Raw genomic sequence first — 27,892 nt, forward strand, 5'->3', positions numbered from 1 at the left:
GGGACGGCGTGGTGCTTCTGCCTAGACCGCCATCTTGCCGGAGTCTCCAGATTTGTTCATTCTTAAATGCTTGCCCTTCATTGTTTCTTTTTCCTTTATATGCAAGACCTAAGTCTGCTATTCTTTTATGTGTATGAAGACGGCTGAAAACAACATTATACTAAGCAATTAAAAATCAAATCATAATGAGCATAATTTCAGGTTTTCTGATAACAGTTTTGGCATTTCTTTCATACACATAATAACTCTTGATGTTGATTCCCGAAGAAGATGTTGACATGTACTAGATATTTCTTTGGCTTAGACAATGTCTCAAAAACATAAAAGAGATTGAATATCATCATTAATGTAATTCTTCCAAATAATCTGGGAGGGGATCCCAGTGCAATATATTAAGCTGTTCTGTGATACCCCAGATATGGGTTGACGTTCTATATCCACTCAATTGACATTGTGATCTCTATGATATGTCCATTTTTTGCTGACTCCAGGCTTTAATACTGTCTTCAGAACAAAATTGTTCCCTTGTATGGACTGCATGAACTAAGAACTACTTTAATTCCAATTCACTCTAAGTTCTGTGAAGATTTGCTTTCTGGGCCATAGCAGGAATTTGGAAATAATGCTGCTGAGGGAGACAAGGAAATGTTCAGTGTTTCTCAAACTCTTCCACTGAAGCACCTCTAATGGCAAAAGAGAATAGTGTATCTTAGGAGCACTGAGGGCATAGCCTGAAGTAACAGCCAAAGTTAATTCTTTGAAGTCTTGAGTCTTATCTTAAAAATTCATGAGACCTTTGCCTTCCATTATCATATACTTGTGTGTATTTTACTATAAAATTCTCCAAAATCTTTTAGTAAATGTAAAAGAGCTCTCTTCTCTAAATTCCATACTTATCCTTTAAAACATTTCAAATATCCTTTAAAACACTTCTTAATCCCCCCTTGAACATAACCCAGTATCTTAAGGCCATACATATCTGTGGGTTAAACAGCAGAAATTTCCAGTGCAGTCTGGGGCTATGGAGTACAGCACAGCTAATTGTACAGCAGAGATATCAAATTTATCATATCTGAACTAATTCAGTAATTCATACAGAGTTCAGTTTAGCCTGTGGGCTAAAGAATAAAGATTCCTTTTCAGGACCTCCAGAGAAAATGCATCTCTTTAGCCTTCCTGGCTCTAGGTTGCTTTGATGTTTGCTCCTCACCTAGGCTCAGTTGGAGAGTCAGTTTGGCGAGAGCCCTGCTTCTAGCAGAATGGTTCTCATCACAGTTGAAGGCTTCCTACAAAGCAGCTTTCCCTCTGCTCAGCAGAAGGACCAGTTCTGCTGTGTTCTAAGTGGTGCACAGACAAGGAGAGCTGCACGAACCCACTGTAATGGGATAGGAGTACTGTAAAGGTAGAATATTTTTTAAAGAAAGTAGGAAAAACAATTGTAGGTGTGCTCTGTAAATATTTGTTTTGCATCTGTGTCAGAATAGTGTTATGGATTGTATTGTGTCCCCCAAAAATATGTGTTGTTAATCCTAACCCCTATAGTGATTTTGGAGCCCTGGTGGTACAGAGGTTAAGAGCTCGACTGCTAAGGTCAGCAGTTCAAACCCACCAGCCACTCCTTGGAAATCCTATGGGGGCAGTTCTACTCTGTCTATAGGGTCAGAATCGACTCAATCGCAGTGGATTTGGTTTGGCTTTTGGTAAATGATACGTTTGGCTGTGGGAGAGCCAGTTTTTGTTTTTTTAATTGTGGTTATATTCCCATTTGGGAATAGGTTTTATTTGTTATGTTAATAAGGCAATATTGGTATAGATGTGTCTTAAATCAATCTCTTGAGATATGAAAAGAACAGATTAACCAAGGAAGCAGAGACAGGGGAAGATAGATTCCATACCATGTGAAGATCACCAAGGAGCCAAGGAATAGAAGCTAAAAAGAGACAAGGACCTTCCCCCAGAGCGGAGAAAGAGAGAAAGCCTTTCTGTATAGCCAGTGCCCTGAATTTGGAATTCTAGCCTCCTAAACTGTGAGGAAAATAAATTTCTATTTATTAAAGCCACTCATTTGTGGTATTTCTGTTATAGCAGCACTAGATGACTGGGACAAATAGGTAATATGCTGAAGGTCAACAGGCCTGGGTTTTAGGCCTTTTTCTGCCAGAGGCTAGCTGTGTGATCTTCAGCGACTTATCACCTTTCCATCCTCAGTTTTCTTGCAGCAAAATAATAGGATTGGGTTATACAGTGTCTCCAATACTTCCAAGCTCTACAGACTATGTTTCTATAAATTATTTTGCACAATAGTGACTTTAATCAAAACCTCATTTATTGATTTTTGCATATATGTGATATTCAGCATTTAGCATTTCTATAAACTTGGAACTTATTTTTCTAATAACCATATTGCAATCATGATCTCACATCTGAAACTGGTAACTGACAGTTACTATGCTAATGATATCATTTAGCTTTTTAATCTTTCTAAACACAAAAATAGACTGGGTTATTTGTAGAGATTGAGAAATGAAGAAAACAGACCATTAACAGTGTGTAGTTAAGGGTGGTGCTCAGCTTGTTTACTCGACTTCTGTGCAGCCCTGACCTTCCCACAGTATGCACGCATGTCCCTAAAGCACAGCTGCTGCCTGTTAGAAAACAGTTCATGTTCAGCAGTCACCACATTATCTTTACAACACTGTGCAGTACAAAAACAATTGCTGTATTTGTACAATTATGTGAATATGTTCTTTTGCCTTTTTAGAAGTGAGTATAGAACAGGAAGAAAAAAGAAACAGTGCTAATACTGATAAGTATTAAAAAACCCTTTGCCATCAGGTCAATTCTAACTCAAAGCTACCCTATAGGACATAGTAGAACTGCCCTATAGGGTTTCCAAGGAGTGGCTAGTGGATTCAAACTGCTGACCTTTTTGGTTAGCAGCCAAGCTCTTAACCACTGTGCCACCAGGGCTCCACTGATAAGTATAGACATCATAAAGTATAATTCAATACAATATTATTGAAGACTATATCTAACAGGCAAGATGGAGTAAAAGCAGTGGTGGAGAGATCTTTACAATTCTGATATGAGGTTCATTGTCTCAAAAACATCAGTGAGTCTTTTTCTAATGCAAAGTAAGGCTATAAGTTTGTATGAGAACTGGAAGAAATATTTAAAAGTGGCTGCTGAGATCCAGAATTTCTGATTAGCAAAGCCTCCTTTGATAAATTCAAGAGAAATCCTTGTTTAAAATGTTAAACAGACTAGAGATTATGTGAGGCAAGATAAAGAAGAAATTTATTTAAAGATTATTCTCTGAGATGGGAACTTGGAACGGGGAAGAGGGGCTGGTTAAAGTTTGCCAGGGAAGATTATAGGGTGAGAAGACTTGTTAAGTTCAAAGCACCTGGCGAATATCTTGGTACAGTTTCAAAATTGAGAAGACACATAAGCTGGAGATACGGATTTCCAGCTCAGTTCACAAACAGCAATCAAAGGCATTTGAGATCACCTAGAGAGAATTCTAAGAGTAAATAGAAAAATTCCTGGCACGAGATCTTGAGGGGCACCAATATTTAAGAAATAGTAGAGTAGCCCATGAAGTAGACTGGGAAGGAGTTGTTAGTTGCCTTCAAGTCAGTTAGACTCATGGCAGAAGGGGTAGTGCTTCCTAAACCAATTGATAGGTCTGCAGATAACAGAGCCCCAGCCATGAATATCAAATCAGTTAAGACATCTTAAACCTGAAAGAAGCCACCTAAGGGTCATTATTCATTATTACTACCCATTTATCTGTGTTCTCTAAACTTTGTCTCCACTCTAGTTACCTCATCAGATAGCAATTTGCCTTCTTTCCTAGAAGTGACCTTCCCAAATATCATAGAACTGGTGACCTTATCTTCAATAAAAAACCCAAAAACCAAACCTCTCCCTAATATTGAGCATTTCATGATATAGCATAAATAGCAAACCTCACTAAATGAACATTTAGAGCCCGAGGAGTCAGCAGAACCTCCTTAGGACAAGGGAATTAATTGACTATTAAAATTTGACATATCTTTCTTTTAAAATAACAGAGGTTGCCTGTCCAGTTGACAAGCATTTTCCTTAAGGGCTGTGTGAGAGAAATAATGCTTATAAAACATTCATCACATAGGCAGAGTACTTCCCTAGGTTGGGTTTCAAATATACGTTATTATAGTTTAAAATAACTCTTTTCCATATACTTGGAAATTATTATTAAAAGTTAGAATGACCCAACATATAAAACATTTGTTTTATCCAACTTTCTGGAAGCATCTTGTATCCTTTTATAATGTGAACCTTTATGTCAGAAATTCTTCATGTACAGTGGTTTTCCTAGATTCCTAACATAAGCTGTATAAAATTTATCAGATTCTTTGTCTTCCTTAATTTGAGTGATTGGGCTAAAAAAGAACAATTTAAAAGCTTGAGTTTTGTCCAACCTCTAAATTTAAATTTTATATCCATTCTGTATTCCCAAGCAGAGGATCATTAGTCCTTACTCATGGAGCTACTTTCCTACATTTCATCCCTCCCTCCCCATCCATACTTTAAAAAAAAAAAGCAGCATTTAGCTTTCCTAGTATTTTAATGTTGTCAAATAATGGGTTATAAATATTGTTTCAGTAATCATTTATGCTCATTTGTAGTTCCCATTTACATACAATTAATTTTGTTACATTTTATCACTTAGCTTCTAACCAGAGCATTGTATCTCCATCTTACTTACACAGTACTTACAAAATAGTCTTCATATTAGCAACTGCTTTCAAGCATATATGGAAATGTCTTTAGGCAAGATCCTTATTTGTGAGAAAACAGAGAGGTTTCAGTGCAATGGTATCCAATGTATAAATCTATGAATTGTTGTTGTTAGATGCTCGAGTTGGTTCTGACTCATAATGACCGTATGTACAACAGAATGAAACACTGCCTAGTCCTCTGCCATCCTCACAATTGTTGTTATGCTTGAGCCCATTGTTGCAGCCACTGTGTCAATCCATCTCATTAAGGTCTTCCTCTTTTTCACTGACTTTCTACTTTACCAAGGATGATGTCCTTCTCCAGGGCTAGTCCCTCCTGATAACATGTCCAAAGTACGTGAGATGAAGTCTCGCCATCCTCACTTCCAAGGAGCACTCTGGCTATATTAATGTAATAGCTTCTAACCTTTTAGATGTCAGATACTATCCTAGGTACTTTACATGTATCATCTGTAGTTGTCCTAGCAAACTGTGAGCCGTTTCCACTTTGCATAAGAAGAAACGTAAGATAAACTGCTTCTCCAAAATCATGTAAGTAGTAGTCCTTGGATTCAAATGCAGGTTTGTGTAGAGTCTTAATAAGGGGTCATTGGGGAGGAGATATGTATATATGTGTGTCTGTGTATGTGTGTGTGTATATATATGAAAGTATCTAAACAAGATAAAAAAGGTTAGTGCTTTTTTTTGTGTATAGTTCTTCTTAGGTACTTAATTGCTTAATAAATGTTGACTACATGGATTTTTAATTACAAATGACTCTTTTCTGTAGGCTTAAATATAGTTTATAGTAGATTGAGTTTCCTGGCCTTAAAAATCCTCTTTATAATGGTAGTTTATTTTCAAAATTACATAGAACCCTTCTGTAGTTATTCTTGGGATTTGGGTCATGAGATCATCTTATAAATAAAACATAATTTTAAGGAGGTCCCTCTTGTAGTATGATTACATTGTGAGTAATCCTCTGGAAGAGGCAGTATATTCATTTCTTATTGCTGTGGTAGCAAATTACCACAAATCTAATGATTTAAATCAGCACAAAATTATTATCTCATACTTCCTGGAGGTCAAAAGTCCAAAATGGTTCTCACTGGAAAAAATCAAGTGTTGGCGGGGCTGTATTCCTTCTGGAGGCTTTCGGGGAGAACCCACTTTCTTGCCTTTCCCAGCTTCTAGATCTGCCTGCGTTCCTTGGCTCATGGCCCCCTTCCAGCTTCAAAACCAGCTTTGAGTAGTAAAGTCTTCTCCTATCACATCACTCTCACTGTGACTCCCTCTTTTTCTATGATGACCTTCTGATTACACTGGGTCCACTCAGAGAATCCAAATAATTTCCTTATTTTAAGGTCAACTGATCAGCAGCCTTATTCCATCTGCAGCCATAATTTTCCATGTAACATAACATATTCACAAGTTCTTAGGATTAGGATATGACATCTTTGAGGAGCCATTATTGGGGCTACCCCAGGCAGGTTTAGGTTTTGTAGGGCTTGAAGTTCATGAAAAGCACTCTTAAGAAAATGAATACAAAATTACAAATACAAAATTAGACACCAAAACCAAAAAAATAGTCCATTTCAACTCATGGCAGCCCCATATGTGTCAGAGTAGAACTGTGCTCCATAGGATTTTCAATGACTGATTTTTTAGAAGTAGGTATCACGAGGCCTTTCTTCTGAGGCACTTCTAGGTGGACTTAAACCTCCAACTTTTCAGTTAGCAGCCGAGCACATTAACCATTTGCACCACCCGGGGACTCCAGACACTATATTTATTTATAATTAGAAAATTAATGACAACAAAATACAGATTTGAAAAAAGCAAATTGCATAAACATATCCCACTTAACCCAAGTTAAATGTATCCCCAACTGTTTGATATACCCATACCGCAAACAAAACATGTGCATGATAAAAATGCCTCATTCAAAACTTCATATGTTTTTGTTAAATTAAAAAATAAATAGTAGAACCTTTGGCAAAATAATGTCTTGAAAGCTTGGCTTCTGGCCAGTTATTGCATTTTTATTCATGTCATTTTCTCCATCAGTTAAATTGTCCAGTTCCTTGTGTTCTGGAAGCTGTGACACAAAGAATATGGAATTTGGAGCCAGAATAACTTGAATCAAGTCCCTGCTCATTTGTTTATTCAAAACATTTATTAAGCTTTTAGTAAATGCCAGGTGCTGTGCTGGGCTCAGAAGATACAGCAATAAGCAAGATAGGTATGGCCCTTGGCTTCGTGGCTCTTACAGTGTAAACAAAAAGACAGACATAGGCAGGTCATCTCAAGCACATGAAATATTATAAAAAGATGTAGGACCTTTGAGATTCCTATCAGGGGACCCAATCTAGACTGGTAGCAATAAGGTTTACTGCAGGACCTGAAGGATGAATCCAGGTGAGCCAGGTAAGGGGGACTAGTACATGGGAAAGGAGAAGATTCAGGCAAAAGAAGCATTATGGTCATGAGACCTCTGATGGGAAAGCTGATACTAATTTTGAGGAACTAAAACAATGTCAGAACAGTAGTGTATAGGGAGAAAGGGAGAGAGCAGTGCAAAACATGCTGGAGAGCAAGTTGAGACCAGATTCAGTAGAGCTTTGTGGCCATATTTAAGGTTTTCATTTTTATCTTAAATGTAGTGTAATTCCATCGAAGAGTTTTGAGCGTAGGTATATGATCCGATTAACAAATATAAAAGCCTTTCCTGTTTGGTTTGGAGAATAGGGCGGAAGAAGGGGGGAAAGGCAGAAGGAAATGAGTTAGGGTGGAGAGAAGTATTTGTAGTTGAGCTATAAAGACTTGAGTTGTTAACTACCTTCTCCTTAAAAGAATTCTGTTATGTATGCCTTTTCATTGATAACGGATTCCTTTTAAAAAACATTATTCATTAAGCACTTTTTAAGACATAATTTACAACATACAAAAACAGTGGAAAGCATACCTGATTTCTTGCTTTTTTTGCTGAGACTCATTAGTACCCTGTTACTTTGACCAGGTGTTTGCATTTTATTTCTAATTATATAATGAACACAGTTTCCGTAAATACAGGCACATCAGCCATCAACAAACTGGTTAAGGGGATAATTGGGGAGTCAGAGGCCCCTTCTCAAAGCACACCAGGCCTTCTGTAGCTGACTTTAAAGGTTATCTGATTTATTACTTCTTGTTGGTGTGGGTGAGGAGACATCCTCATCCCACACAGCCTCCTGTTCTTTTGGTCTTAATGCTCCAAAGACTTGCTCTCATGGAGGCACCAGGTGCCTTCCTCACAAGCTTCTATGGAATATGCCTTGTTATTTACAGCAGTCTGCTGACATCAGCTCCTCTACTTTGGACCTCTCCATTTTCCTGTTCAAGCCTAGCATTAGCCAAGCCCCTTGGCCTACTCCTATTAATATAATTGTATTCTGGCTTTCCTATTTTTCTTCCCTAAGATTCCCAGTTGCATAATTTATGTTTTCTGTATGATTTCACATATCATTTGATTAATTTCATCACACTCTTTGGTGGTATCCCAGTACCCTTTCTATAGAGTTTCTACCTCTTATATTATGACAAGGAAACTTATCATTGGGATATATTTCTCTGTTGATAGAGCTTTAATTATACCTTAAAAACACTCCAAATGGATGGTGTAGTAGTTTCCTAAGGCTGCTGTAACACATTACCATCAACTGGGTGGCTTAAAACAACAGAAATTTGTTTCCTCACAGTTCTGGAGGCTACAAGTCTGAAATCAAGGTGTTGACAGGGCCATATTCTCTCTGAAGGCTCCAGGGGAGAATATGGTCCATGTCTCTCCCTCTCTCAGTTTCTGGTGTTGCTGGCAATCTTCGGCATTCCTTGGCTTGTAGATGCATCGCTCCAATCTCTGCCTCCATTTTCATATGAGATTCTCCCTGTGTGACTGTCTCTGTGTCTCTTCTCGTTTTATAAGGACACAGTCATAGTGGAGTAGGACCTGCCCTCCATGTGTGACAAGCTAACTCCATCAATTGGAAGTAGTCCTCAGCAGAGAGTTACAGTAAGATGCCTTCCTTGTATACAGGAACAGTGAGTACCAACAGGATATGGCCAGGGGACTAAAGCTACAGCATCTGCCTTCTACTCAGTGAATCTACCCAAAGTTGTGTGAATTGGGCTCTGCAGAACGGTGCCCAGACACATGGGGACTATACACAAAGGTGCTAGCTACTAAGCCGTGAGTTCTGTGAGGTTATTTTCACCTTTCCTAATTTGCCCTAATGTGCAGTATGTGCTTATGGAGGCCCTTCTTTTACCTTCTCTCTCTGCACCTTCTGTCCCCTATTGGTGGCCTCTGGTGGGACTTCACCTTGTTGACAGGCCCTCCACCACAACATTCCACATGGATATGGCTGTCCTTCTCTCTCAGAACCCTCCCAATGTACTCTGACACATAGTAAGCTTTCAGTAAGTGTTAGTGTGCATTTATTTCCAAGCCTCTTTAATTAGTTTTATATCAGCTAAATATTTTGTCTGTCACATGAAATGAACCTTATAAAGCGGCTCTCTGCATGATAAATGAAGATGTTAAATGTTTAGATGATTTCATATCACAGCTTTAGGGAGGGGCAGTTGTGTTTTATTCAGGGGTTAAAGTTCTCATGGCAGGATGTCAGGGGTCTCAAGTAGGTTACTACCCCTCCACCCCTCTTAAGGACATCCAAAAAGTAGAATTGGCAACCTGAAAGGCTACATGCTTGTAATAAAATACTGACCGTGTGCCATTTTATATTTGAAAGTTATGTTATGATCATGCCCCTTTTCATTTACTCTGGTCCCAGTTTAACTTGCTTCAACTGTGCCAACAGAGTAGTCTCCACAATGCACAAATGTTTCCTGATGCAAAAGACCTAGAGAAATACTTCAAGTTCTAAGAGTAAGATACATTGTTTACTGAGGCACCACTAGGTAAAATTTTTGAATTACATAGATTTCAACCTCTTGCTCTTTTCTATTTTAGTAACACTCTAATTGGAATTCCAAAATATCACTTGTAACCGTTTTGAGGTAGTTTTAATTTAACTTGTACCACTCTACCTTATCTATACAGGGTGACTATATAATTTATCACCCAAACAAGAATACCTTTGTGAGTAAAAAGGCAACACTGTTAATAATATGCCAGAATAACTGGCATAAACCAGGATTATCCTTGGTTAGCCAAGAAGTATGCTCATTCTACTGCCTCTTATCCATTTGAGCTGTTGATAGCATTGGAAGGAAAAAATAAATGACTCAGTACTCTGATCTTTTTAATTCCCTAGTGCCATTATAGAAGTAAGGAGGAACCATAGGGGGAAAAAACACTGTCCTGGTAAAATGGTACTGCTGCTGCCATTTTCCTTCCCTGAATATGGTATCATGAAAAAAGGTTACATAGGTTTTAGAGGAGACAGGCCTTTGTTAGAATTCGCTTGTGTTTTGTAGGGTTGGGGTTTGTTTCTATTGGTGATGGTGGTTTTGCCAATTTCTAGCCACTACTTAACTCTCTGAGCTTCAGTTCCCATACTTCTTAAATACAGCAATACCAATGCCAGAGCATTATTATGAGGGTTAATGGAAATGTGTGTAAAGCACTGAGTTTAAGGCGTGGTGGAGTCCCTGGGTTGTGCAAACAGGTTATCACATTTGCTATTAACCAGAAGGTTGAGTCCACCCAGAGGCACCTTAGAAGAAAGCCCTGGCAATCTGCGTCTGAAAAATCAGCCATTTAAAACCCTGTAGAGCACAGTTTTACTCTAACCCACATGAGGTTGCCATGAGTTGGAATCGACTTGACAACAACTTTTTTTTCTTCCTTTAAATAGGGCATGATATGTAAAAAGTGTTCAACAGATATTGAGGCCTTTCCTTTTTCTAGGCTTTACCATTTATTTCCCTTGCCCCAGGGCTTGTCTCCTGGCTAAGGGTGGGGATGTGAAAGGATGAAGGGAAAGCAGCTGAAACCTGTGGGTTTGAAAGTGATCATTTTGACAGGTCTAAGTTTATTACGGGGTGGGGAGTAGCAGTGGTGGTTCAGTGGTAGCATTCTTGCCTTCCATGTGGAAGTCTCGGGTTCAATTCCCAGCCAACACACCTCATATACAGCTACCACCCGCCTGTCAGTGGAGGCTTGTGTATTGCTGTGATGCTGAACAAGTTTCAGCAGAGCTTCTAGACTAAGACAGACTAGGAAACAAGGCCTAGCAATCTGCTTCAGAAAATCAACGGTCTGATCCCATTGTGCATTGGGTCACCATGAGTTGGTTAGGGGCCGACTCAACAGCCCCTAATAGTAACAACAACAAGTGTATTAAAAGTACTAATGGGTACTATACAATGCAGGAGATCAATACATGAAACCTTCCTCTTGCTCATGTTTAGCCTTAAACATGTTTAGCCTGGAAATCACGTATTAGCCCTGAGCTTTATTTTCTCTCATTATTTATTACTTAACTTATATTGGCTATATATATATAAATATATATAATATTTAATAAAGAAATTCGGTAATGTATTTTCATTTCATTCTATTTAAATGTCTTCCTTGTATAGTTTGTTTAGAATTTTACAACTACCTAGCAGTCTTCAAATTGTGACCACTTAACAATTTTCAACTTTATGAGATAATACGTGGCAAATTTGTTCAGTGATTTTGCACTCCATATTTTTTTAATATAATAAACTACCAAAAAAAGCCCTCTTGACAGAAGCATTTAATCATACTTAATAGTGCTGTGTGTATGTGTGAAAAAAGGGAGAGAGAGGAAGGAAGAGGGAGGAGGGGAGAGAGAGAGAGAGGGGACTTCACAGAGAGCTCCAATATTATTCTATCCAGAGACAGCAGAAGTTATTTAAGCCCGGTCAAAGCTTCTTTGGCTTTCAGTTTTTCACTGAAGACTGCCTAACTGCTGGTTCTTAATTTTTTCAACACAAACAAGGTAAGTCTATGTTCCATGTATGTATTTATTAAGTTCTAACAGGAGTTTGTTAATTTATAACTTTGCATACCACTAAAACCAAGAGCTAAATTTCTGTATTTGTCTGAAGCTTTCAATGATGTGCTTTTGTAACAGTTTTTTCAAACAAAGGTAGTATTATACGTGAGATTACTAATAATTGGATGAAAAAGAAAAAAATTATTATGCAGTAGATGAAGTACTTATAGGAAGATGTTGCTACTGTGTAGGTTTTCATAAAATTGTAATTTCTAAATATGATTAACTTTAGAACTAGACTTACAGGATTTTATGGCTGGAGTTGACATTTACTAGTGCTTTAACTCCTGTTATCAAAACATACAATTTAATGTTACCACTAAGTTATATTTTTCTTTAAAGCAATTTTATTTCTATTTGAAATTGTGTCAGCTATTCTGCATACCATAGAGCTCTTTTATACACAATTAAACGCAAATATACTATATGGACAGCCCTTTTGGAAATTCAGAAACGTATTTACTTTATGTTTTGAAATTATGAATCATATTTTCTATGTAGGCTCCAAAAGTGTTGCCTATTGTTCTGTTATGTTCAGGCAAGAACCAAAGAAATGTAAACTTTTTGTGAATTACTTATGATGAGTTGTGTCAACTATGGTATTTGCGATAGTTGTGCTGTTTTTCCTAAGTGCCTGTTTATGAAGATCCTTCCCAGCTGTATTTCAGAGAAACTAATTAAAATTCTAAAACAATAAGTATGTTTTAATTATCTTTGATCAGAAGAATATATACATGGTAAGAATTTGATGAAATCTCAAAAATAATTTATTTTGAGTCTTCAGATGATTTATGGGGAGAGGTGTGATGTGGTATTTTTTTTCTTAATTCATTTTTTATTCCCTCCTATGCTGATGTCACAAACAGTCTGTCTAAGATTAGACTATTGTCATCACCACAGTTTGTGCCAAAGCCATTCTGAGAATCTTCTGAAAAAGGACAATCTTACACATATATTCAAAAACAGTACTGTTCGCCAATGACTAAATATGTAATCTGTGTGGTAAAATCAACATTTATCAATAGCTTCCCTTCTTCTTTCTGAAACGATTCTAAATTAAAACCTAATAGAGGACACTTTCGTGTATGAAGGGTTTATAAATTATCAAGGAAGAGTCTTCTATATATTGCTTATGTTATGTTTATCGTTTTATTTTAGAGTCTGAGTAATATATGTGTGGAATGAATTCTTAATTTTAATTTCATTTAAGACTTAACATTTAACTTTAGAAGCAAGGATTATCTATGGAATGAAGATAAAAATGTACTTAGGACGGCTGATTTATATCTTTCCCTCCCTTAATTCCCAATTTAGTTTGTCATCTGTCTTAAAAGAAATCTTAACATCCATTTGATTTTATGCCATCTCCATGCTTAGCCAACTGAGTGAAATGTCTTCTTTTTTCTTATCTGTGCATATTACTCATGGGAAGCAAGAAAACATTTTTCTACCTAGGTAAAAGCATTCCTTTTTCTCCCTCACAGTTTAAACTTGGTATAAAACCAACAGTATAGAATCAGTGTGATCCTGAATATTTTTTACTTGATTGACCAATTAATAGGAACCACTTTTGTCTTCTGTGAAGCTATGCACAGTTAATCCTCTAAACTTACTTAAATTCAGTCACTCAGTGAACATGTGCTGAGCACCACTCTTCACAAAGGCATGCTGACAAGAGATTGCTAAGAGGAAATATAGAGAAGCACATATATTCAGGTGAAAAGTACAAGATTTTATTAAAAGTCTATCCCATTAAGTGTTTTCAGAAAGCATTTCATGATCAATTACCAATTTACTTATAGGGAAATAATTAATACAAGAGTTTAGAGAGCAATACCACTGCAGTTTATACCGGTCGAAGTAGGTTGTAAGAAGAGATGCTTTGAGGTAGTAGTAAATGATTGATCAGGAGAAGACAAGAAAACACCCCAGATAGGTGGGGTGATATAAGAAAAGCACAGAGACAGAAATGTTAGCTCATGAAGAGGGAACAGGGTGTAACCAGCTTGGGTGGAGCAGAGGATTATTGTCAAGGAGTGTTGATGTTGTTAGCTGCCATCAAGTCGATTTTTGACTCATAGAGACTCCAGGTGAGAGATATAGTAGAACTACCCCCAAAGTGTTTCCAAGGCTGTAATTTTTACGGGAACAGCTAGCCAGGTCTTTTCTCTCATGGAGCTGTTGGTTGGGTTCAACTGCCAACATTTTGGTTAGCAGATGAGCATTTAACCATTGCGCCACCAGGCTCCTTTTGTCAAGGAGTAACCAAAACCAAACCAAACCCGTTGCCATCGATTCCTACTCATAGCAACCCTATAGGACAGAGTAGAACTTCCCCATAGGGTTCCCAAGGACCAGCTGGTGGATTCGAACTGCCAGCCTTTAGGTTAGCAGCCAAGCTCTTAACCACTGCACCACCACTCCTGTCAAGGAGTGGAGAGAGGTAAATATGGCAGAATGGTGGGAATTAAATATGGGAGCACTGTAAATGATACGTTCAGCTGTGGGACAGCCAGTGAAAATGGAGCAGAAGACCAACATATCATGTCTATGAAAATTAATCTGTCATGATTTTACAAATCCAACTGAAATAACAAGAATCTCAGTAAGGGGGAACAAGTTGAAATAAGAAGGAAAGAATAGATAAAGGCGATAAAGCACTAAGAATAACAATGATAATCATGTTCTTTTTTTAAAAAAAAATTGTGTTTTAGATGAAATTTTACACAGCAAATTAGATTCCCATTCAACAATTCATACACAGATTGTGCCCTGACATTGGTTACAATCCCCGCAATGTGTCAGTACTGTCATTATTTCCACGCCACCTGCCTTGTTTCCATCCATCTAGTTTACCTGCCCCTCCTTGCCTTCTCATCTTTGCTTTTGGGTAAGTGTTGACCATTTGGTCTCGTATAGTTGATTATTTAAAGGAGCACATTCCTTACAGGTGTTATTGCTTATTTTATAGGCCAATCTATTATATGGCTGAAAGGTGACCTCTGGGAGTGGCTTCAGTTCCAAGTTAAAACAGTGTCTTAGGACAGTAGTCTCAGGGATTTCTTTAGTCTCTATTATCCAATAAGTCTGGTCTTTTTTACAAATTTGACGATTTTGTTTCATTTTTTTCTCTCATTCTAACCGGGACTTTCTATTGTGTTTCTGGTCAGAATGGTCAATAGTGGTAGTCAGCACCATCTAGTTCTTCTGGTCTCAAGCTACGGTGATAATCAAGTTTTGATCATAGAAGAATGGTAGTGCCCTTAACAGAAATAGGGAATTTGTAGAGGAGGCCAACTTGGATTTAACCAAGAAGCAGAATCAGTAGGAGCTATACATTGAGATTTCCTACCAGGAACTGGCTTATATAATTGTGGGGCTGGCCATGGAAGTCCGAAATCCATGGACAGGCCACCAGGAAGGGCAGGCCATCAGGAAGGGCAGGCTGGAACTCTCAGGCACAGACTGAAGCTACTGTCCACAGGTAGAACTTCTTCATTTAGCAAGTCTCAGCTCTGCTATTAAGGGCTTTCAACTGACTGAATCAGGTCCACCCAGATGATCTAAAATAATCTCCCTTATTTAAAGCCAATTGAGTGTGGACTTTAATCACACCTACAAAATACCTTCACAGAAATACCTACATTTGTGTTTGCTTGAATAACTGGGGACTGTAGCCTAGCCAGAGTGCTCTAAAGTATAAGATGCCAGTGAGAATTTCTAGGTATTCTTGTTTGGGTGATAAATTATATATAATTTAAATTATAGTCTTACCAGGAAAATAAAAGACAAATGAATGTGAGAGAAAATGTGCCATTTCTGAAGTAAATAAGATTTTTCTTGATGTGAAAAACTTGAAAAATTTTAACTATGTTTGTCCATTTAGCGTTGATCCAAACCAACAATGAAAGCTGCTGTTCTTTTCCTTTTTCTTCTCTTTTGTGTGTGTGTGTGTGTGTGTGTGTGTATGTGTGTGTGTGTGTGTCTGTGATCACAAGGGTTTGTTATGGGTGGTTCTTAACGCAAATATGTTTAATTGAAATTTCACCTCTGTGTTTTTCCCCCAGCCTTATGCTGTCCTTGTGTTGGTTACAAGTGCTAGTAAATAAAAATATGTGTCCTGGGAAAAGGCTCCTGGATTATTATTCTGATAAACTTTTATTAAAACATTAAAAATTAGACCCTTCTGGAGGAGCTTGTATTCTGCAAATGCTAAGATACAAAACAAAAGGCTCATTCTGACTTTCCTTCCACAGTAAAGCTACAGCAGTATTATAACAACTTTAATGAAGACTTGAAACTTCATCTATATTTGAATTTTACAGTCTCAGTTTATTTATATACGTATTTGAAGTGTGATAACTATATACCGACAGTTGACTGAATTATATCCCAAGGACACTAGAAAGCTGCAGGAGTCGGGAAGAAGGTGAAGGACAGAGTGTCTTAATTATCTAGTGCTGCTATAACAGAAATACCACAAGTGGATAACTTTAACAAACAAACGTTTGTTCTCTCACAGTCTCGTAGGCTAGAGGTCCAAATTCAGGGTGCCAGCTCCAGGGGAAGGCTTTCTTTCTCTGTCGACGCTGGAGAAAGGTCCTTGTCATCAATCTTCCTGTGGTCTAGGAGCTTCTCTGCACAGGAACCTCAAGTCCAAAGGACATGCTCTTGCACTGCTTTCTTGGTGGTATGAAGTCCCCATGTCTCTCTGCTGGCTTCTCTCTTTTATATCCCAAAAGAGATTGGCTCAAGACAAAATCCAATCTTGTAGATTGAGTCCTGCCTCATTAACATAACTGCTGCTAATCTCATCTCATTAATATCATAGAGATAGGATGTACAACACATAGGAAAATCACATCAGATGACAAAATGGTAGACAGTCACACAATACTGGGAATCATGGCCTAGCCAAATTGATACACATATTTTTGAGGGATTCAGTTCAATCCATGACATTCCACCCTTTGGCCCCCCAAAATTCATTTACATGTGCCACATGTAAAACACATTCACCCCATCATATCATAACAAAATTGTAAATCCAAGTCCAAAATCCAAAAGTTCTTTCTCATCTGTGAAATCTGGAATACAAGTTATCTGCTTCCAAAGTACAATGATGGAACAGGCACAAGCTAGACATTTCCATTACAAATGGAAGAAAGTGGAGGGAAAGAAAGGATAACAGGTACCAAGCAAGTCAGTGGAACATATTACATTAGCCCTCAAGGCTTTGAAAATAGTCCTCTGTCCTCTGAGACCATTTATACAATGGCCCTGCCCTCCAGACTCTAGGTATTGGCCACACTCTTTCAATTCTGAGTGGAGGCCCTCAGCCCTGGGCTTTAGCTCCACCTTCCAGGCTCACTGGAACAGCAACTCTGCTCCCTCAGCTTTAGGCACACCATTCTCCTAGTCCATCTGAGTGGTGACTCCACCCTTAGAAACACTGGAGGCCATGGCTGCACCCTTTGAGATCCCAGAGGTCACGGCCATACCCTTTGAGACTGAGGCAGCTCTGCTTCTTGTGTTCCTTGTCTCTTCATCTTCTGCTTCCTGGTTTCTTGGCCTCTCAGCCCCTTGGGCCTTGCTGCCCATGTCTGCCCTGCTGGGGCAAGTGCTCCAAAGCTTTGTATCTCCACTGATAAGTGCCTGCATGCATCCCACTCCATCAGTTAACCTTGGCTGGAAGGTGCTCGCTCTTGCTTCGTGGGTCGGAAAGCCTAGCCCCACTGATAAGTGCCCAGGTGCCCCCTACTCTGCCAGAAAGCCTCCTGCCAAAGGCACTTAGCTCTGTCACTCCATGGGTCTGCTACAACCCTGTGTTGCACTGGTCTCCTGGTCCTGCTGCTGCCGGTTCTCTGCTGCTTCTCACAGTCTGTGTCATCTCCATTGTAACAGCTCTCCTCATTTGCTTCTGAGCCCTCTATCCATTCACAGTTTCAAAACCACTTCCACATTTTAGGTATCTGTTAGAGCAGCACCCTACTCCTGGTACCAAATTCTGTCTTAGTTATCTAGTGCTGCTGTAACAGAAATACCACAAGTGGATGGCTTTAACAAACAGACATTTATTCTCTCACAGTCTAGTAGACTAAAAGTCTAAATTCAGGGTGCCAGCTCCAGGGGAAGGCTTTCTTTCTCTGTCTACTCTGGAGGAAAGTCCTTGTCATCAATCTTCCTGTGGTCTAGTAGCTTCTCCGCACAGGAACCTCGAGTCCAAAGGACACACTTGTCTCCCGGCACTACTTTCTTGGTAGTATGAGATTCCCATGTCTCTCTGTTTCTCTCTTTTATATCCTATATTTTATATAGGATAAAATAGATGTAATCTGTTGGAGTCACACCCTGAAGCACTAGCCAGCATTCAAGGGGCACTAACAGGCAATAAGCAGGACTGAACCAATTGGTCTGTGGCTAGATGAGCTCTCATATAGGTCACCTGGTCAGTGCCTAGTGAAGTGCAAAGCTTTTAGTAGCTAGGAGCTAGAACACCTGGATTTGAGTTCTGATTCTGCCATTCACTATATTATGTGATTTTCACAAATCATGTAACCTCTCTCATCCTCTCTTTCCTCAGCAACAAAATGAAAATGTTATGCAAAAGTAGAATTCTTTATGAATATAATTATTATACTACACATTGGAACAAAATCTGGAGACAGTCTAGACTGCCTTGGGCCCACAGTAGATCAGGAAGTGGAGTGTTAGAATAAGGGCAACAATCTTCACATCTATCTCAAAACAAGAAGCTAAAATATCTGGGTCAAGGATTCTCAGCTCTGTAATTCTGGAAGCCCATTTGAGTTGCTGAATCAGACCTCATAATCTTTGTTGAACATGCCATGGATGTATGTTGGTGATAATGACTTTCTGTGTCGACATTATATTGCAGTGTCCTAGAGAGGGACATACAAAGGTTAATTTAAAGAGCAATATCTCATTCTATAATTGAAATTGGTAGTATATACTTCCATGATATTTAAACTTTACAAAATTAAACATCATTTCTCATCAGAATTGTTTAATTTAATGTATTCCTAAGATAATTCTTTTCACCTATCCCTTCTAGGATTCTATCTTTTTAATTTTTTTTTAAAAATTTTTTGCCTTTAACTTAGCAAATGGTAGATAAAACTTTCGAATCCATAGAAATGTTTTTTCTCCCTCAGATTGATTTAGAACTTGACTGCTTATTATCTTTGAAAGATGTGAACTCACATATTTCGTAGACAAATACTGCCGAAATCAACTAACCAATAATTTAGGGTTCCAGGGACATACAGTAATTTAATTCCTTTTGTATTTTTTAGGGACAATTTCAAGAAAAATTATTGAGAGCTTTTCACCATAGTACTACAGAATTATGTTTGCAAACAAAATCTTCTTGTCTCTAAGTGAACAACAGAAGTAAAGTGATTGCCCTGAACTGTGCTTACTCTGCAGTAACTGGGTTCCTATTCATTGAAGGGACACTATAAATGACTGTAGCCAGGTTGCATCACCTGTTACATAACAATTTATTGTAGCAGAGAGAGACTACAGTCACTGGAGGTTGGACTTGGCCTGCAGAAGTGTGAGCAAATGAATTGTGACCATGTGTGTTCCTTCTGAAACAAACAGTCCTAGGAATAAAGGGCACAGTCCATTGCTTTCCTAATGAGACTATTCTTTTTAAAAAAGAGGGGAGGGAGGTGGAACTGAAGTTTCATATACAGGAAGGGCCGCAGACTTTGGAGCGGAAAGATTCAGGCTCTAATTTCCCCTGTGACTAGCTAAGGAGCTGTGTGACCTGAGGCTAAGGATTTAACCTTACCACACCTTGGGTTCTTTATACAGAGTTTGGATGAGACCACTTATTTTTACAGTTCCAGTGCTAAGTTTTAGACCTGTTCTATTGTAAAATGCACGTGGATAAACTGAATCCCTGTATTTTGTGCATTTTGTGGAGCCCTGGTGGCACGGTGAGCTACTAACCAAAAAGCCGGCAGTTCAAATCCACCAGCCACTGCTTGCAAATCCTGTGGGGCAGTTCTACTCTGTCCTGTAGGGTCGCTATGAGTTGGAATTGACTCAACGGCAATGGGTTTGGTTTTGGTTTATCATTTACATTTCAGGGTGTTCAGCTCAAAGTTTATTTTTAGTATTCTTTTAATCGTCATTTGATGTGGCCTGAAAATAAGTAAGTATTGCCAGTATGAAAGTGGTTCACTGCTTTAGTATTACATAAGCCTCAAATACAATAAATGAAGTATTTAGTATTCTTACAAATTTACTTCCTCTCTAATGAAAAATTATCAGGTTTTTTTGTTTGTTTTGTTTTGTTTTTTACTTTATAGTGTTTTCCTTCTGGAAAAGAGTCATCAACTCCATAATCTTAGCCACATTCATTTGTTCCCACTTATTGAGGTGAAGCTAAACAGAACCAAGCATTTTTCAACGGTTAACACCTAATGCATCTCTACCTCCCCACGTTGTCAAGACTAACCTTGTATTATAATCAAGTTAGGACAAAGTCTTGAGATTAATAATGAGTGTTTAAAAAGAAGAGTGGCAGAAAGTAATTGACTTTGCTAAGGATGTCAGATCAGCAACCATAATTTATGCGTTATTTCTAATCCCCATTTTGTTAACATATTTATTCTGTTGATGCATAGACATCTGTTTAGAAACATTCCTCCTTCTCCCACAGAATCTTTAAATACTGTACTGAAATAATTCAGTGATCACTATATCCCCTCAGATACAGGTAATGCATGTATGGAGATTGGTAAATCTTGGTCCACCAGATTTCCCCTTCACCTTTTTAGGCTTTTATTATATTGCATATTTTAACTTTGGTGCAGCTAATTTTCTGAAGATGGAGGGTAATAGAGTAAAACTTAAAGACCATAATATTTTTAACATTCTGTTTTGCCAGTTTTCACTGCCAAATGTTTCTCTTTATTTCCTAAAGGTTTTCTTTTGGTCTTTGGATATGCAACTTTATGTTATTAAGCCAGCAAATCTCTCTTTCCCAAATCTCTGAAGCGCACAGGCTCAAACAAACTGTTTTGTAAATTCTTTCACTTCACGGAAATCTTCTTTCTCAGTGTACACAACCCTCCCCCAAACTCCTTCCAAGACCTGTGTGGCCATGCCTCAAATTACCGCCATTTACTTCATTTGCATGTTTTTCTCCTTAAAATGTTCATACTCTGAGGTAGGGTTTGATTGCAGTGCCAACCTAAAATGAAGTATTCAGCATTTTGCTTTACAAGGACTACCTAGTCAGAATCATTTTGTGCTTATGGGCACCCTCACTCCTGTGGTATTTTTGCTCCAAGAACGTTGGTGTGTCTATCTATCTGCATCTATCTCTTATTTCTCCCTCTCACTTACTCACACGCATGCACACACACACACACTCACATATTAATTTGTTCTCATTTCTTCTCTCAAGATCTGCAAAATTTCTCCTGCGTTTACTAAGTTAACTCCTATGCCTATGAGTTAATCTTGATACCTCTCCCTTTCTCTTAACAGATAGCTCTATTTTTTTTTTTTTTTTTTTTTAATTTCCATCCCCTTAGAATAGGTATGTCATCTGGATGTTAGAAAGAAATTTGTGGGTACTAGAAGGCTGACGAACTAACTTTACCAACCAGATACAGCTGGTAATCATAAAGCCAAATAAATCTCCAATTACAGTATAATAAACTGAAGTGAAACATTTCCAGATGAGAGTATTTTGGGAGAGTGTGCCACTTTATGTAGTTCTTACTTTTCGCATTTGACTTTGCTTCTTCCACAATGACACATAAAATCTCCTGCAGTTGCGTGCACATCTCTGGTGGGGCAAGGTTTGAGTGGAGTGGAGGATTATTTTGTAACTGAGGTGCCACCTGGGTGATTACATTTAGTACCATAGATTTTAGTTCCACCTACATGCCAATATATCCTATCTGTATCTATATCTATTCATATATTTATGTATTTATATATAAATATATATTTTCCCCCAGAATTGACCTCTTCATTACTGTCTTGACTCATATATACACTTTTTACTTTACTCTCCATTTAGCTATTTAGAAAGCCTCTAAATTTAATTTGTCCAAAAGAAAACTCTTAGTTCCCACCATCTGCAATGTTTCTCTCCTTTTTCAGTAATTGACACTACCATTCAATTAGCTGTTCTAACTAAAAACCTACAAGTTACTGATTTCTTTCTTTTTTTCTGATCCACTAATGTCTAATAGAGCAAGTTCTGTCAAAATATAGTCAAAACTCACCCTCTTATCTTCACTGCTACTCCTCTAATCTAAGCCATTATCTCTTCTTAGGTGGAGAAGTAGCCTTCCAGTTCTTCTCCATGCTTCCACTCCTAGCCCCTGTGATTCATTCCCCACACAACAGCAAGAGTGATCTTTTAAAAGTGTAGATCAGATCCCAACATCCTCTGTGACTTCCCTGCACACTCAGTACAAACACCACCAGGTAGTTCTACCTCTTCTACTTTCCTTCTCCCTCTCTGCTTCCTTCCCACCTTACTCCAGAATTCCATAGCTTTCTCAGACAAGCCAAGGCAGGTCAGTCAATACTCAGGGCCTTGGAACATTCTTCCTTCATATCTTTGTATGGCTGGGTCCCTCTTTACATTCTCAGAAGTGGCCTGCCCAGCTGATCAAATGTAACCATCACTATGACAAGCCAGTCTCTTCTACTTTATTTTTTTTTTCATGTTGATTACCAATATCTAAAATTATTATTTTAATTTATTTTTTCACTTGTTTATTGTGCCTATCCTGTCTTATTGCTGCTATATCTCCAGAATGTACAAAAGGCCTAGTATATTATATTGGTACTTAATAAGTATAAGTACTTTATTAGTAATGAATTAATAAGTCAGTGGGGTGTTTCTAAATACAAATATGTCTCTACACAAAGAGAGATAGAGTTCATATGTAAATATGACACATTTTGGAACATTCCTTAAGAAAAACTTTTCTTCTTCTAAAGTATGAGTAAAATATTGCCCCCAAACATTATAAATTCTACCAATTTTTCATGTGTTTATGAACAGAGAATGTTAAAATATACTAGCTTTCTAATCCTTTTGTTCTTTGTAGAATACTTGGGACAGTGGTTTCAAATCAAAGGTTTTATGTCATAATTTGATAATAAATTTTATGTCTTTATATGGTTAATGATTATCCAGTGGATACAAATAATTATTAAAGAATGGAGGTATTCTTAATAAACCTAACAGTATTTTCTGATACTTAATGCATTTTTAATTCATTATATTGATATTATTATTACATATTTGTAATATATTTGTTATAATTATAGCATATGTAGAGACAAAGATAGAGACAACTGTATTTTAATAGAATATATGTGATTTTAACAAAGTTTTAAAAGTGAATTTGAGAGCCTCTATGAGAATGTATGCATGAAAATATCTGTGTAACTAAACCATTGTTCTATTTGTAAAATAAATGAGGCCAGACTTTGTTTTCGCCTAAGCTGTGGTATAATGAAATGATACAAGCAGGACTGAGATTTAGGAAATCAGGTTTCTAACCCAACTTCTGCTATTAACCAATGTGATTTGAGCAAATGATTATACCCACTAGAATGTAAGCTCCATGAGGGCAGGGATTTTTTTTTCATTGTGTTCGTTGCTGTTTCACAGCATCTAGAAATGAATCGGCCCAGGGTAAGTGCTGAAAAAATATTGGTTGCATGAATTATACTGCTCCAGACTTAGAGTTTCCACATCTAAAAATAATGTTCCTTCCAGTCCTTATGTTCCAAAGTAATATTAATGCCGTCATAACTTAAATGAGACAAATTTGAGGCTGAAACAGCTTATTCAGCTTCTACCTGGGTTTTTATATTTTTTAGTACATCAAAGCTCTTTTATTGAATATTTATTGATGTAAATAAGAAAAGAGCTAGGTTTGTATCAGTAAATATTTTTAAGCTTCAGTTAGGACTAAAAAACTTTAAAATTAAAAATGCATTATTCACAATTCACAAAATTAAATAAGTATAAAAGTTATTTTAGTAACCTCAAGTGATGTTTTCTGAAGTATTCTTTGAAAGCTATTAAGGCTTAAAACTGCTGTCAGAATTTTAGAGCACTTGTAGATATACCCTTTTTTAAGAAAACTGATATGAAAAATCCCAATTAAAAGATACAAACAAATTAATGAAGACTATTCACTTTTTTATTGTGGTAAATGTATATATACACACACACATATATATAACAAAACAGTTACCATTTTGACATTTTTTACGTGTACAAATCTGTGACGTTAATTATGTTCATCATGTTTCGCAACCATCACCAAAATCTGTTTCCAAGTTTCCAATTTTTCATCAACCCTTAACAGAAGTTCTGCCCCCTAAGCAATGACTACCCTTTTTCCCATCCCGCCTGCCCCTGGTAACCACTAATAAACTTGGGTCTCTATACATTTGCATATCCTAGATATTTCATGTAAGTGGGATCATGCAATATTTGTCATTTTGTGACTGACTCATTTCACTCAGCATAATGTTTGCAAGCATAATTTTTTTTTTCCTTCATTGAACAAGTATACATTGGAAGATGGCTATGTGAAACCTATGTTAGGGAATGCATGTTTAATAAGGTCTTGACAGCCTGCTCTCCACCATCATCTGGACTGCCAGGGGTGCACAAGCCCTGAGATCTCTGGCAACAGAGCCTCTTGTTCGGAGTCAGCATTACACTGGGGAGACTGGAAAGGAGACCCAGAGAGCTGCAAGACAACTTGCCCCTACCTGGCCACCATTACTCAAGCCTGCCCACCACAATCCAACTAAAAGGTTACTAGGATCAGTCCCACCCACCATGTGCTACTTCCCTGTTCCCTCATGCCTTGCTTCTTCATTTCTTCTGTGCTCTTGCTTAATGATATTCAGACCTTTTTTAAATAACACCATTGCTTCTCTACTCCTGTCGCTCTATAGCCCCCTTACCCTGCTTTATTTTTTTTCTGTAGTACTTATTACCAGCATATATTTGTTTATTTGTTCATTGCCTTTCTTATATATGTACACACTAGAATGTAAGCTCCATGAAAGCAGGAAATTTGTCATGCATCATTATATCCCCAAGCACCTAGAACAATGCCAGATACACATAATAGTTGCTTAATAAATATTTGTTGGATGAATGGATGAAAAAATGAACAAACAAACCCACTAACCTGAAACCTTCATATTGCTGATCCTCTTAACTGTTTCTCTTCCAGCTTCCAGTGTCACCTCACCGTTTAGATTTAAAGTTTGCCCTAATTTTTGTAGCTGTGATCCTGGTTATTTTCATTAAGAGTTTGTTGTTCCACTCTGGCTTTGTTGCCTCATCCTGCCTTGAGTAAACACTTGTTCTAATTCTACTTGGCTCAGTACCTTGACAGTATACTCACAAGGCTTGAAACTACCCCTCAGGTAGCCAATATGTGTGCATGACTGAAATGTTGCTCTACCACAGTGACTTCATAAATGAACTATGTCTAAGGAGGAGGCACAGTATATAAATGAATCAATACCGAAACTAACCCAAGCAACATTCAGGGTGGTCATAAATGAAGTCCCTGCCTTCAGTCAGGGTAGAAGTTCTACAGTGACAAGACAAGTGGGCCGGACGGAGACCAGAAAGTGGAAAGATAGAGAATTCCTGAGCTTTCGGTGGGAAAATGAGTATATCCATATGAATGTTGGTAGGAATGCTACTTGCTACAGTGTTTCTAAAGGGCAGTTTAAAAATAGCTATTGAGATTATAAAGATTCCTACCATTTCATTAGTATTTCAACTTTTAGGAATTTATCCTGTTAAAACTCTCCTATAACAACTGGAAACATCCAAAATGTCTATCAATAAGGAAATAGCTTAATTATGGTATTATGTAGCCATGCAGTGGAACAGTACAGTCATTAAGAATAAACATAGACATGTTTGTGTTATAATTACATTAAATGGAATGAGAAAATTGCACGTTATTTTGTGCAGTATTATCCCATTATTGAGTTTATACCACATCCATTGTTCTAGATACTAGATATAACTGAGCAATGCTCACCGTTTTCCTGTTCTAATTGGGAAAACAGACAACAAGCAAACAAAGGTTTAATGGCAAGTAGAACAGTGCTATGAAGAAAAATAAAGCATGGTAAGGGGATGAAGAGTAATAAGGATCAGTTGAGGCCTCTCTGAGATGATAACATTGAAATAGAGACCTGAATAAAGTGAGGGAGAAAGGCAAGAAAAGGCAGAAAGTAAAGACAGTAAGTAAAATGGCCTGAAGCAGTATGCTTGGCTTCTGCAAGGAAATGAAAGGAAGCCAGAATAAGTGGAGCACAATAAGTGTGTGCGGGAGTGGCAGAGGGTGAGCTCTGAGATGTAGCCAGGGGCCAGATTATATGGCATCTTACCGACCATGATAATTTTGGATTTCGTTTCAATTTTGATGACTAACCATTATAAGATCTTGAGCAAGGGAATGACACGTTCAGATTTAGGTATTTTAAGATTCACCATGACGGTTATGTAGAGATTTTTCTGAGCAGGACAGGAGTAGAAGCACTGAGACGAGACAGATAGGTACTGGATGGTCTTTGTGAGTGATGACAGTGTCTTGAGCTAGGACTGTAGCAGTGGAGAGGAGGGAGAGTTATCAGATTGGAGATGTGTTTAAAAGTAAGAGTGATGATGATTGCATAACCTGGTGACCGTAATGTCACTGAATCAAACATGGAAAACATGTTGAAATGGCCAAGTTTTTGTTACATATATGTCAATATCTGTATATATACATGTACCACACACACAAAAAATAAAGCCAACAGGATTAACTGATGGATTGAAAGTGGAGTCTGTTAGAAAGAAGAATCAAGGATGATTACAAGGTCATAGGCCTGAGCACCTGGTTGAATAAAAGTGCCGTTTACTGAGGGAGGAGGAATTTGGCAGTAGGTGGTGGTGGTAGAGGTGAGTAATGAAGGGTTTTGTTTTGAATATGTTAATGTTGAAATGTCTATTAGATTTCTAAATGGAGCTAATAGGCAATTAGATTAATAACTCTGGCATTGAGGAGAAAGGTCAAGACTAGGAATATATTTTGGGGGGCTTAGGGTATGGATGGATTTAAAGCCACAGAGTCCATTGCCTAGGAATTAAGTGTAGAAAGAAGTGAGGAGGTGGAAGGGCTGCGTCCTATGGCCCATCTACATTTAAAAGTCTTGAAATGGAGGAGGGTTCCAGCACAAGAGACCAGAGAAAGCTACCAATGAAAGGAGGAAAAATGGAGAGTGTGAATCACAGAACCTATGTGAAGAAATGTGTATATGTATAAAGAAAAAAGCTAATAGCCCTCAAATTATTAACCGTCATCATCTCTGAGGGGTAAAATTATAGGGAACGTTCAACTTTTGCTATTTCTGTAATATTTCAATATTATATAATATACATATATTGCCTTTGTAAACAAAAATAGCAAAAAGAATGTTACACAGTAAAAACAACAGAAGTTTAATAAACTTATAAAATAATATATGGGAATATCAGCATTGAGTCTATATAACATAACCTATTGTATCTTTGATTGGACAAGTCACAAAAGGGTTGAAGTCACCAAAAATGAGGAGAAAAGTGCAGACTTTCATGTGGTTCATGTAAGTGTTTTTAGGTACTTGGTTCACAGAGGTTTTGTAAAGTTTGAAAAATTTGTGTATGTATGTATGTACATATTTACCTTTGTTGTATTTATATATGTAGAGCATTTTTAATATGCTGTTAATGTATATTAAATGATGCTATACAAAAAATAGAGTCTCACCCCTTTGGGAGCAAGTAAAAATGAAGAAAACTAAAGATACAAGGGAAAGATTAGCCCAAAGGACTAATGGACCACAACTACCATGGCCTCTACCAGAATGAGTCCAGTACAACTAGATGGTGCCTGGCTACCACCACTGACTGCTCTTATAGGATCACAATAGAGGGCCCTGGACAGAGCTGGAGAAAAATGTAGAACAAAATTCTAACTCACAAAAAAAGACCAGACTTACTGGCCTGACAGA

General features: G+C 37.7%; 1 protein-coding gene across 50 annotated transcripts in view; it reads left to right on the forward strand.

Moving 5' to 3' along the window:
* Positions 1 to 27,892, forward strand: part of RIMS1 (regulating synaptic membrane exocytosis 1) — a 504,415-nt gene that overhangs the window by 464,186 nt on the left and 12,337 nt on the right. The gene's annotated exons all lie outside the window — the stretch shown is intronic.

Source organism: Trichechus manatus, unplaced genomic scaffold, assembly GCF_000243295.1.
Source record: "Trichechus manatus latirostris isolate Lorelei unplaced genomic scaffold, TriManLat1.0 scaffold00083, whole genome shotgun sequence".
Taxonomy (NCBI): domain Eukaryota; kingdom Metazoa; phylum Chordata; class Mammalia; order Sirenia; family Trichechidae; genus Trichechus; species Trichechus manatus.